This window comes from Humulus lupulus, chromosome X, assembly GCF_963169125.1.
Source record: "Humulus lupulus chromosome X, drHumLupu1.1, whole genome shotgun sequence".
Lineage (NCBI taxonomy): Eukaryota > Viridiplantae > Streptophyta > Magnoliopsida > Rosales > Cannabaceae > Humulus > Humulus lupulus.
In genome coordinates, this window is record NC_084802.1 from 247,749,762 (window position 1) to 247,761,935 (window position 12,174).

Here is a 12,174-nt window from a genome sequence, read left to right on the forward strand (position 1 = left end):
GCTACCTCTTCTTCCAAGGCTTCAGTCCGGGTTGTTCCTAGGCGTCTCTGCTTCTGGGACTTCGCAGGAACGCTTTTATCCAGATGAAGTGTGTGCATGATGACGCTCGGGCTAATTCCCACCATGTCCTCGTGTGACCACGCAAACACATCCATGTTATCCTGCAGAAATCTGACCAGCTCCGACTTCCTCTCGTTGCAAAGGTTTTTTCAGAGCTTGACCATCCGTGATGGATTCTGCGGATCAATGTTTACTTCCTCAAGCTCCTCAATAGCTTGGAGCTCGGATCTGTCCTCGCCTATTCGGGGGTCAATATCCTCACTTAAGACGATATTATCCCCTTCGGCAGTTTGAGGTTTTTCAATCTCAGAACCAACCAAGAGGTCCCGAGATTCCTCTTCACCACTTTGGATGGCCATTGCCAGCTGCCCGAGTTTAGATTTTCCCTTCATGGAAATGCTGTAGCATTCCCTGGTAGCGAGCTGATCGCCATGTACAGTGCAAATTCCCGTGGAAGTAGGGAATTTCATCGCGAGGTGGCGAATGGAAGTGATGGCCTGAAAGGCTATGAGCGTAGGTCGTCCCAAAATTGCGTTGTATGCAGCGGAGCAGTCGATGACCACGAACTCGAGGAGTTTCGAGACTGTTCGAGGTCCTTCTCCCAAGGTGATCACCAGCTCGATCGTCCCTATGGCCGCCGATCCTTCTCCCAAAAAACCATACAGCATCATGGAGGTCGCCTTCAGCTCGGCGACAGTCAAACCCATCTGTTCTAACGTGGAATGGAATAGGAGGTTCACCGAGCTCCCATTGTCGACCAGCACCCTCCTAACCCTCCGATTAGCAAGCTGAACTGCTACGACCAGAGGGTCATTGTGCGGGAACTGGACATGGCCCGCATCATCTTCTGTAAAAATGATTGGTTGCTTCTCCAATCGCTGTTGCTTTGGCAAGCACTGCTCTGGGACGAATTCTTCTCCATTTTGCGCCTTTAGTTCATTCACATACCTCTTTTGGGCACCCCTGCTCGTGCCAGCCACATGCGGACCTCCAGAGATGGTGGATATCTCCCCTCCAACCACGGGAGGAGGGACGTCCTGATCTATCCGAGACCCAGGCTGACTGGCCGGGACTTCTAGAGCAGGTCAACTTGCTGGAACCTTGTTCCGCGCGTACTGAGCCAAAGGGCCGGCTCGGATGAGAGTCTCGATCTCATCTTTTAAATGCCTACAATCGTCGGTGTTGTGGCCAACATCGTTGTGAAAGCGGCAAAACTTGGAGGTATCTCTCTTCCCCTTTTGGTGCTTCAACGGCTCGGGCCTCTTCCAAGGGAGGCAAGTAGAATTAGCTAGGAAAATATTCTCCCTAGACTGGGTGAGCTCTGTATAAGTAGCGTAGATGGGCTTAAACTTGTCTACGGACTTATTCTTCTTTTGGCAGTGCTAGCTGCCTTCACCATTCCCCTTTCTTTTACCTCCACCGAGCTGGTTGTTCTGTGTGAAGTTTTGGGTCGCTGCCACGAACTCCGTCCCCACTCCAGCGGGCTGATCAGGGACCTGGCTGGTTCCGGCAGCGGAGGCTTCGGCTTCCTCCAGGTTGATCCATTCCTGGGCCCTGTTAAGGAATTCGTTAACTAAGCCGACTCCCTTTCTTTGTATGTCTTTCCAGAGATCCCCTCCGACGAGGATTCCGGTTCTCATGGCCATGAGTTTGGAGCTATCATCCGCGTCTCTGGCCCGAGCAGCGACGTTCGCAAATCTGCTCAGGTAGGCCTTCAGAGTTTCGCCGGGCTGCTGCCTCACGTTAGCCAAAGAGTCGGCCTGAACGCGGGCAGCCTGGGAGGCTCGGAATGCCCTTTTGAAATCGGCCGAGAAAGTTTTCCAGGAGTTGATTGACTGCCTTTTGCCTTGCTTGAACCACTGCCTGGCTGGTCTAGTCAGTGTGGAAGGGAATATCAAGCATCTCAGCTCGGGGCCGATGTTGTGAGCCATCATCAGGGTGTTAAATATCCCTAGGTGATCCGACGGGTCTCCGTCTCCATTGAACTTAGACAGGTGCGGCATACGGAAACCAGGTGGGTAAGCCATTGCTGCTATGCTGGGGGCGAAGAGCTCCATCTCGTCTCCTGAATAATATTCATCTTTTTCTTTTTCTGACAGGAGCTTCCTCATCAGCTCCTCCATCTGGGCCAGGCGCTCGAGGGTTTGGTCCTGATGTCCTTGGTTATTCCGGGGCTGTTCAACAGCTCCGGATCCATTGTACATATTTGGTGGGTTATTTCCCCTCCTATCTTGAGATAGGTTATTTGGGGCATTCCCACCGTTACGTACTTCGGACAGGGGCCCCCCTGAGCGAGCATGGTTGTTTCCTCCTGCTGGCTCCCCTCTGTGAGAGTTAAGGCGATCTCGCAGATCGCCTCCCCGAGTGGCTTGTGGACTTTGTGCCGAACTCAAATGCTGACGTAGGTCCCCGCCAGAAAGATCACTCCGACGACTACCGGTCTAGTAGCTCCTGCTGGAGAGGCTCGGAGCTTGCCTTTGGGGCTGAGGATCTGGAGTTTCCCTTGGCGCCCTGCTACGTCGGGACGGTCCGGCTAATGGCGGGTTTCGCCTACTACTTCCATAGGCCGGGATATCTCGGACAGGCCGAGGAGGAGATGGATATCTGATTGGAGACGGAGGATGCCTGACTGGAGAGGCGATCCTAGTTCCGTCAGGTCAGATCAAGTTCGGTGGGGGCCTTTCGGCCCGGCCAACCTGCTGGTCCCGCGCCTGGCGATCTGGTTGAGGCGCAGGACGGCTGCTGGGGACGGGTTGACGCTGGGAGCCCTCCCCAGACCTCCTTCTGGAATTTCTTCGAGCTGCCCTGGGCGCACTCGAGGCTGGTTGGGAGCTAGGAGTCGAAGCTCTGACCGAACGGCTGTACTGCTGTTGTTCGGTTCTAGGCATTCCTCTGAAGTCTGCCTCTCGATGGTGTGATGAAGGAGTGGAGTTGGCTGTCGGAAGTCTGTCCGAGCGGCTATGCCTGGACCGATTACCCCGGCGAGACTTAGGAGCCTCGCCTTGCCTCTCTCCGACGTTAGCCTTGGTTGTGAGAGGGGGTTGTCGGGCCAGCACATCCTTGATCTGCTGGTTAGCTATTGCTAGCTGGCTCCTCAGCTGAGCATTTTCCATCTCCACCGCCGTGTAATAACATGGGTTCGGATTAGGTGGCCGGGGCGCCAAACTTCCTGTGTCGTCTTGGCTCGCCGGCTGCTTGTCGGGCCGCTGTTGGACTTCAGGAATTTGTTCACCAGGGATGGCAGTATGATGAGCCTCTTGCCCATCATGCTGTTCCGTCTCGTTGCCGTGTCTGGATCGAGTGGTCACCATAGTTGGATGTTTGTGACAGCACTAATCTAACTTGCTCTCAATGAAAGCACCAAACTATTGACGCGGTTCTTCGCCAATAGGTAATTAAGAAAAAAGAGAAAGGGATTAGTGCCTAGGTTGAACCGAAATAGATAAATGATCTTAGAAATGAAATGGTGACTCGGGATACGTTTTTTTAAGTGGTTCAAAGGTTAAAATCCTTCTACTCCACTAGTCAGTATTATTACTATATACTGGATATTTGATTACAGGGTCTTTTTTACAATTGAGCATCCAACCTCTATCAACTCCTAAGGTCTCCACATTTATAGGAGAAGGCACCTGGGAGTTGGTAAGAAGGTCATCCCGTGACCTTCTTACCTATCATGTCAACTCTGTGACATTCATGATTAATTCCTAAACCTGACACATAAGTGTGGTCAAATCAATAGGTAAGGAGATAATGGGCCGCACGGCCCAACCCAGTCGTGGGTGTCTGAATACGCACATTCCTGCTGCGTGTCCGAGAAGTCAGGGATATATCCAACACGTGATGTCTGATATATGCCCGTTTACCTTGCGTGGTTGACTTCATAGAAGGTCACAGCCTCCAACTCTAGCTCGTACCATGAGCTGGATGCCTACCTCGACCTGCAGCCTTCAAGGTCCAGATTCGGTCCTTAGGCAATCTTGACGAACTCTTAGGTTACCCCGAGCCAAGGAGGTAGGACCTTACGATGGCAGCTCCGGTCCTGGAGATGTCTGCCTGGTAATCATGATCAGGCCGTACCTCAGCTCGCTAATCAGCCCATGGGAAAGTCAGGGCGTACAATGATTTATTTGATCAGCTACAGGGGAGTACAGTGTTTTCAAAGATCGATCTCCGGTCAGGTTATTATCAGTTGAGAATCAAAGAAGAGGACATACCAAAGACTGCTTTTCGGACAAGGTATGGGCATTATGAATTTCTGGTTATGTCCTTTGGATTAACCAATGCCCCAGCAGCTTTTATGGATATGATGAACATAATTTTCAAAGATTATCTGGATAAGTTTGTGATTGTATTTATTGATGATATCCTAGTGTACTCCCAGTCAGAGACAGAGCATGAGCATCATCTGCGCCTGGTGTTGCAGCGGCTAAGAGAGCATAAGTTATATGCTAAGTTTAGCAAGTGGGAGTTCTGGTTATCGCAAGTTACATTTCTGGGCCATATTATTAGTAAGGATGGGTTACTAGTCGACCCAAGTAAGATAAAGGCAGTGAGATATTGGCCTAGACCGAGCAGTGTTCCTGAGGTTAGAAGTTTTCTTGGATTGGCAGGATACTACCGGCGGTTTGTAGAGGGGTTCTCCAGAATTGCTACTCCATTGACAGAGTTGACAAGACAGAAGATCAAGTATGTGTGGACAGATCGATGTGAGAACAGCTTCAAAGAATTGAAACGCTGATTGATTACTGCACCAGTGCTGAGCCTACTGACCGACAATGAGAAGTTCGTGGTCTATTGTGACGCTTCCAGACAGGGTTTGGGATGTGTGTTGATGCAGGCTGGGAAAGTGATAGCTTATGCATCAAGGCAATTAAAGGAGTATGAGCAGAGATATCCCACGCATGATCTGGAGTTAGCTGTTGTGGTATTCGCACTTAAGGTTTGGAGACACTATCTGTATGGTGAAAGATGCGAGATTTACACTGATCACAAAAGTTTAAAGTATTTCTCTACCCAGAAGGACTTGAATATGCGCCAAAGGCGGTGGCTAGAGTTGGTAAAGGATTACGATTGTGATATTCTATACCATCCTGGGAAGGCTAATGTAGTGGCTGATGCATTGAGCCGGAGGGGCCCAGAACAGTTGTATAGTTCGAGACAGATATCTGACAGATTAGCTGAAGAGATGACCAGAGCAAGTATAGAGTTAGTGGTTGGTAGGTTAGCCAACATTACTCTTCAGTCAACACTCCTTGAGAGGATTAAGGAAGCACAGGGAAAGGATCCCCAGTTAGTGGAACGTAGAGAGAATGTCCTAACTGGAACGGCTAAGGACTTCTCTATCTCAGAGATGGGTTTATTGAAGTATAAAGGACGGATTTGTGTTCTGATTGATCCAGATGTTCGGCGAGAGATTCTGGATGAGTCTCATACCACTCCCTACTCTTTGCACCCAGGTACTACGAAGATGTACCAAGACTTAAAAGTTTTTTACTGGTGGTCAGGCATGAAGAGGGATGTGGTGGACTACGTGGCCAGGTGCTTAACTTGTCAACAAATTAAGGCTGAACATCAGAGCCCAGTAGGGTTATTGCAGCCTCTAGGGATTCCCAAGTGGAAATGGGAGGATATTGCCATGGACTTTGTGGTTGGATTGCCGAAGACTGTGGGTCAGCATGACTCGGTGTGGGTGATTGTGGACAGGTATACTAAGTCCGCCCACTTCTTACCTGTGAGAACTACTTATATTGTGGAGCAGTACGTTGAGCTGTATGTGAAGGAAATTGTTCGACTTCATGAGGCTCCGAGGTCGATAGTATCCGACAGAGACCCCACCTTCACCTCCAAGTTTTGGGAGAGCCTATAGAAAGCAATGGGCACACAGCTACGGTTTAGTACCACTTATCATCCTCAGACAGATGGACAGTCTGAGAGGACGATTCCGATACTGGAGGATATGTTACGAGCTTGTGTGTTGGATTTTGGGGGATCTTGGAGTAGGTATCTCCCTCTGATTGAGTTCTCGTACAATAATAGTTATCAGGCGACTATTGGAGTGGCCCCGTATGAGATGTTGTATGGAAGAAAGTGCAGGTCATCGATACACTGGGATGAGACAGGTGAGAGAAGATATTTAGGTCCTGAGATGGTTCAGAGGAACAATGAGGCAATTGAGAAGATTAGAGCTCGTATGCTCGCCTCCCAGAGTCGCCAGAAGAGTTATTCAGACTTGAGACGCAGGAGCGTGGAATTTCAGGTCGGTGAGCATGTATTCCTCAGGGTTTCACCCCTGAGAGGAGTGAAACGATTCGGCGTCCGGGGCAAGTTGAGTCCCAGGTTTGTTGGCCCCTTCGAGGTTCTAGAGCGAGTTGGAGAGGTGGCTTACAGGTTAGCAATGCCTCCAGCTCTACCAGGGGTTCATGACGTGTTTCATGTATCCATGCTCCGGAAGTATGTATCGGATACTACTCATGTGTTGAGCTATGAGAACTTGGAGTTGGAGCAGGATTTATCATACGAGGATAAGCCTGTTCAAATCCTTGATAGGAAGGACAAAGTCTTGCGGAGCAAGACCATCGCCTTGGTTAAAGTGCTGTGGAGGAACAGCAAGGTTGAAGAGGCAACGTGGGAGCTTGAGTCTGATATGCGGGAGCGGCATCCCGAGTTGTTCAGGTAATTTCGAGGACGAAATTCTTGTAAGGAGGGGATAATTGTAACACCCCAAGTTGCTAATAAGGTTTAGGACCTTGATTAGCGTGCCTGGAGGGAAATAAGTGAATTAACATAATAATATATGAATTTGAATGAATATGTGATTAGAATGCATGTTTAGGTGGTATATTGATGCATGTGGGCCCCGTTTGTATGTTAGGGGTAAATTGGTAATTTTAGCCCGTTGAGGGCATAAATGTGATAATTGTATTATGTGATTTGTACCACGTGAGTGTGGTGATATTTATGTGATGCACGCGTCAAGACGGTCCTAGGGAGCTAATTAGTCTAAAAGTCACAACGGGATTTTATACCCGGCTCGGGAGGAGCCTAGGGGTACTTTAGGAATTTCGTAAGTTGAATTGAGAACTAGTGGTTATAGTTATTGGTGATTGAGTAACCTGAGTAACTATTAGTTACTGCTGAGAGTAACAAGTTTAGATGGAAATCGGTAGAATGGTAATATAGGTGAAAGGACAAGAGTGCCCTTGAAGGTTTAGTTAGGAAAGGATTACTAGGAATGGTAAAATGGTCATTTGGCAGGGGTTTAGATAACTTTCAGCTGGGAAAAAGGGGTGCACGGTTTTAGCACTTAGTCATATTATGGTTTTTTTTTGCTAAAAAAATTGAGAGAAGAAAGGCTAGAAGGAAATCTAGGGCAAGAAGAAGAAGAAGAGTAGAAGGAGCTGAAGTGGGAATTTAGGAGGAGCATCAAAGAAGCTTAAGGTTGGATTCTCCACTTGAGGTAAGGATTCTATGCAACTTTAAGGTTTGTTTCTGTTTTGGTTTAAGAAATTTGAAGCATGGTTTAAGTTTTGAACTATGGGTTTAGATTTCTGAAGTTTGAAATCAAAGGTGTGGATTTTGGGTATGATTGGGTGTATGGTCTTGATACTAGTGTTTATAGGTTGTTAGATGGTTCATTTGAGGTTTCAAATTGGTGTTGGGGTCTAGGTGTGTGTTTGGGTTGGTTTAGAGGTGTTTTGGATCAGGAAAATGCAGGAGAAAAACCCAGAATTCTGGTTTCGCATAGGGGCGTCGCGACCCTGTTCTTTGGCGCCGCGGCGCGAGGCTGTGTCAGGGGGGAACTTTTTGACTTCTCTGGGCGCCGCGGCCCTTACGGGTAGTGCCGTGGCGCTAGGCTATTTTTAGGATGGGAAATTTTGCATTTTTGGGCATTTGTTCCGGGGGCTCGGGGGATGTTTCCAATGCATTGTTTTAGGAATTTGGAGGTCTCGAGAGTACGGGATCGGTCCCGGAAAGTGGTTTTGGGTTGGTTAGTATTAAAGAATGTTTTATATGTGTTGTGACTAGGGTTTCGACGAAGCTCAAGTTAGAGGACCGTGATCATGACTTTGGTGCACTGTGAGGCTCGGGATACAGGTAAGAAAACTGTAGCACCCGTAGGACAGGGCATGGGCCCATAGTGTTATTGCAGGGCACGGCCCTAGATTGTATTACATGCTAAGGTGTAACCTTAATTAAATTATTATATGTTTGAATGATTATTTCGAGTTGTACTATATGTGATTATAGCAAAATGAACGGCAAAGGAGCCGAGAGCGGCGAAGGCCGAGAACGGCAGCAGGGCCGAAAGTAAGACTTAGCACATGGAGTGCTTATAGTCAGGGTGGGACCCAATAGATACATGGGATATCCTTACGGTGAGGACCGAGACCCCAGACTTTGGTAATGCTTTTGGGGCGGCATGGCCGTGTTTGTTTAGTCTGATGGACTACTTGTTTATCTGTGGATTATCTGATATGTTAACTATATAATATGCATATGTTATATACTGTATGAGTTTTCTTACTGGGCTTCGGCTCACGGGTGCTCTGTGTTGCAGGTAAGGGCAAAGAAAAAGTCAACCAGCCATGAGTATGGAGAGCGTGGGGGCAGCGCGTACATGTTTGGCCTGCCCGACTGCTTTGGTTGGGGGCATTTTGAAAAATGGTTGTATTAACCTGTTCTTTTGATAGATAATCAATTGTAAATCTATTTTTGAGTTGTAAATATTTTGTAAACCTTATTTTGGGATCCCAAATGTTTGATACATTGAAGTTTTCAATGAAACAGAGCATTTTCAAAGATTACAGCCTTAACTTTTGTCTAGTCACACTTTTGGTTTTAAAAACCTCGTAGAGCAAGTTAGTTGCACATTTTCATTTTAAACTCACTTAGTAATGTCTCTAAGGTAGTAGGGTGTTACAGTATTCAAGTAGTCTTAAATATTCAACATATAAGCCTTGAATGATGATTTCGGTAAGTCCAGCACAGGGTAGTAAAGGAATGAGATGTGAGGATTATAGCAAGGACAAAACAAGATACTGAGAAGTAAAAGAATGCAGTGTAGACAACCAAGTGAGGAACCCCATCTTTCAATGTATGCCATTGATCATTTGTTTGAGTGCTGGTGAGAATAGAGAAAAGCAAACACCAGCAAAGAAACATATGGACAGTCCAATGAGAGTGCTTTTCCCAAACACCTGTAGCAAGAGTTATAATTATTAAATGTGATAGAGAATCTGAGATGTTTGGATTTGAATGTCAGGTGATGAACGTCCAAATATTGTTGTGTAGTATTTTTGCAACACAAGATTATCACTTTTCATCTAAATGTGAGAATTTTAATTGATTTTCCATACTAAAAATTATTGTCTTTAACAGTGCCATCTATAGTGGTATAGCTAGTTTTCTGCTCATTCTCATTATCCTTCCATCAAACAAAAAAATTAAGTAAATATTGCATCACTCAACAAGCTCGATGATTTTATTTTTAAAAATGAATAAAAACAAGATAATTCTTTGATAACCTTAACATTTAATGAATGAAACATACCCCTCTTTAGATGAAAAACCTTCAAGCTTTTCTTTATTATCAGATGCATTAGATGAGTGGACAGTAGAACCAAGGCAAACTACAGCCAAGAAGCAGCCAACGCCAGGGAAAAAATTCAAGGTTGTTCCTGTCAACCTCAAAAAAGTAATTCGAGGTTGTTCCTGTCACCATTAAAGATCGCAACAGAAGCAAAAAATTCAGTGTCTATAAGAGCACATAAACAAACATCAACATTTAGAAATGCTCAGAGAGAGAGAGAGAGAATGAAAGAAAGGACCTATAACAACTGTTATGCTTGCAGTGATCACTTCTGTGACTGATAAGCCAACAAAAGCCCAAGCATACTGAGTTGAGACATTTCCAAGGCTAAGTACCACCCCTCCTGCCATTGCAAACATCACAGAAGGCCAATTATCCTGCACCAATCACCCTACACATGAATCGAAACCAAATACATACAATACAATACAAATCCATTATGGCAAACAGATGAAATTTTCATTATGTTGTGTTCCTTATCACTGGTCTCTCCAAATAGCACCACATTCATCAAAGAGAATAGAGAGTGAATGAACTAAACTTTATCTAAATATATGCAAGTGTTGGATATTTGTGATTCAACACTTGTAATGAGCTAAAAAATATAATCAATACTGAATTAATCATGAGAAGGAGCAGCCAAAAGAATTATATAAAAAAAGAAGAGGAAAAACAAAAAAGAATGGATTCTAGTCATGGTTAAAGAAATACAAAAACCATCCAAAATATTAATGTGCTTACTTAAATAATGTTTATTTGTTATAGTCATGGTTAGTATTGTTTAATGATCTTGGTTCAACTCTTCATAACATAGTACACAGCGAGATCATTTTTCAAATTTGCTAAATTATAACTGAACTAGAAAGAAATATTATTCATCCAACAACAAACCAATCATTTAAATAAATTAAGAGCAAGATCAAACTAAAGTATATAAAAATGCCAAAACTTACATTCTGCTTTTATCTATGACAGTAATTAGAGCTTTTGGAGGTGGAATGTGATAATCTTAACTTTATTGACACAAATATATAATGCAAAAAACTTAGAAGGACTTCTTCGTGGCTACAAATGACAACTACATAACCACATTGAGTGAAAAGTTAGGTTTAAGCACCTTACTTAAACTAAAGGTCCTTTTGACTTACTGGTACCATCTCTAATGAGTAAAATCAATAAGGCTTAATAACTCTTGCAGTTGTATGTGCCAGACTAATAATTAAGCTACATAGTATTATATAATAGTCAAAGAACTCATGGTAAGAGATGCAAACAGTAGTCCTAGATCCAAACTAGACATAAGTCAATAAACACAAAGAAAATGCATACATGACATGGAGTGGAAAAACGATCACACCTTGAAGAAAAATGTAGTAATTAAAAAAAATCCATGTAATGCAGTAATCCTTTGTTTTCTATGTTAGCTTTAATTTCATTGATAGAGATGCATTTTTGAGAAAATAACGTGTGAGTACCGAAAGACATAGGAAGAAACTCCATTTGAAACTTAATGGACAATATTAGATTATTCTAAATACTAGAAGACAAAACATATATCCTAGTTATAGTGATATATATATACATATATTTAGCCAAAAATAAATATATATTCCAATAACCCATTTCTCTAAATTTCACTTTATCCCAAAATAAAAAATCTAATAACCACCACTCACTACACTCCTATTTGATATTGATCCCTTGCATATTTAGTAACCCAACTAGACAAATTAACAAATACTTGGAGTGCCATACCAAAATGGGTAAAATTTGTAAACGAAATCATGTACCAAAACAAAGCAACACTAAGAATTAAACCAATATGACCACTACAAATAAACTCATCTTTGTATGAATTTATTACAATATATCCAAACATGATTTAGTACCTAATCTTACATAGGTACAGTCCCATGAAATCTAGTAAAAGGGATAATGGACTAGAGAAAAGATAATAAAAAAAATGAAGTCTTAACTTTAAAGTGAATAACAAGATTACTGCAGTAGATTGTTGCTGCAGAGCTTTATATGTTTTTTTCTTTCTGATTCTTTGGTCCCTGATAGTTTAAGATCCTCAACTCAGTTGATTAGTAAGAATGACCATGACCAATTAACCAACCAAATCAGAATGCATATGAGACAAAAAATCACAGAAAAAAATCTTACTATCAATCAGTATTAGCTTTACTATTCTTAGTAATAGAATAGGAAACAGACCTATCATGCTTTGACCCAATAAAGCTCCATACCTATAAGTATTGAAACTCAAAGGAAACTAGAGAAAACAGTCAGAGCCAAAACAAGTCAAGCAGAAGAAAGAAAAGAAAATACATACAAGTTTCAATAGTTCAAATATGATTAAGGCATTTCTGTTCTGATACTCTTCAAGTGGGGTAGATAAGTATAATAATTGACTCTTATTCTACAGCAATCGACGGGTCTTGACATTCCATGGCAAGTAAGAATAATAGTTTCTTCGACATATAAATATACATATATATGGGTATATGAAAAATCTTACA

The 12,174-nt window shown here is 43.8% G+C and overlaps 1 long non-coding RNA gene across 1 annotated transcript; it reads right to left on the reverse strand.

Annotated features, from left to right (window-relative positions):
- Window positions 1-8,882: 8,882 nt before the first annotated feature.
- Window positions 8,883-11,826, reverse strand: LOC133804465 (uncharacterized). The gene is made up of 3 exons (XR_009878498.1): window positions 9,891-11,826; window positions 9,614-9,774; window positions 8,883-9,260 (listed from the first exon to the last, which is right to left on the reverse strand). It is a non-coding gene; the product is annotated as an uncharacterized LOC133804465 (long non-coding RNA).
- Window positions 11,827-12,174: the final 348 nt, after the last annotated feature.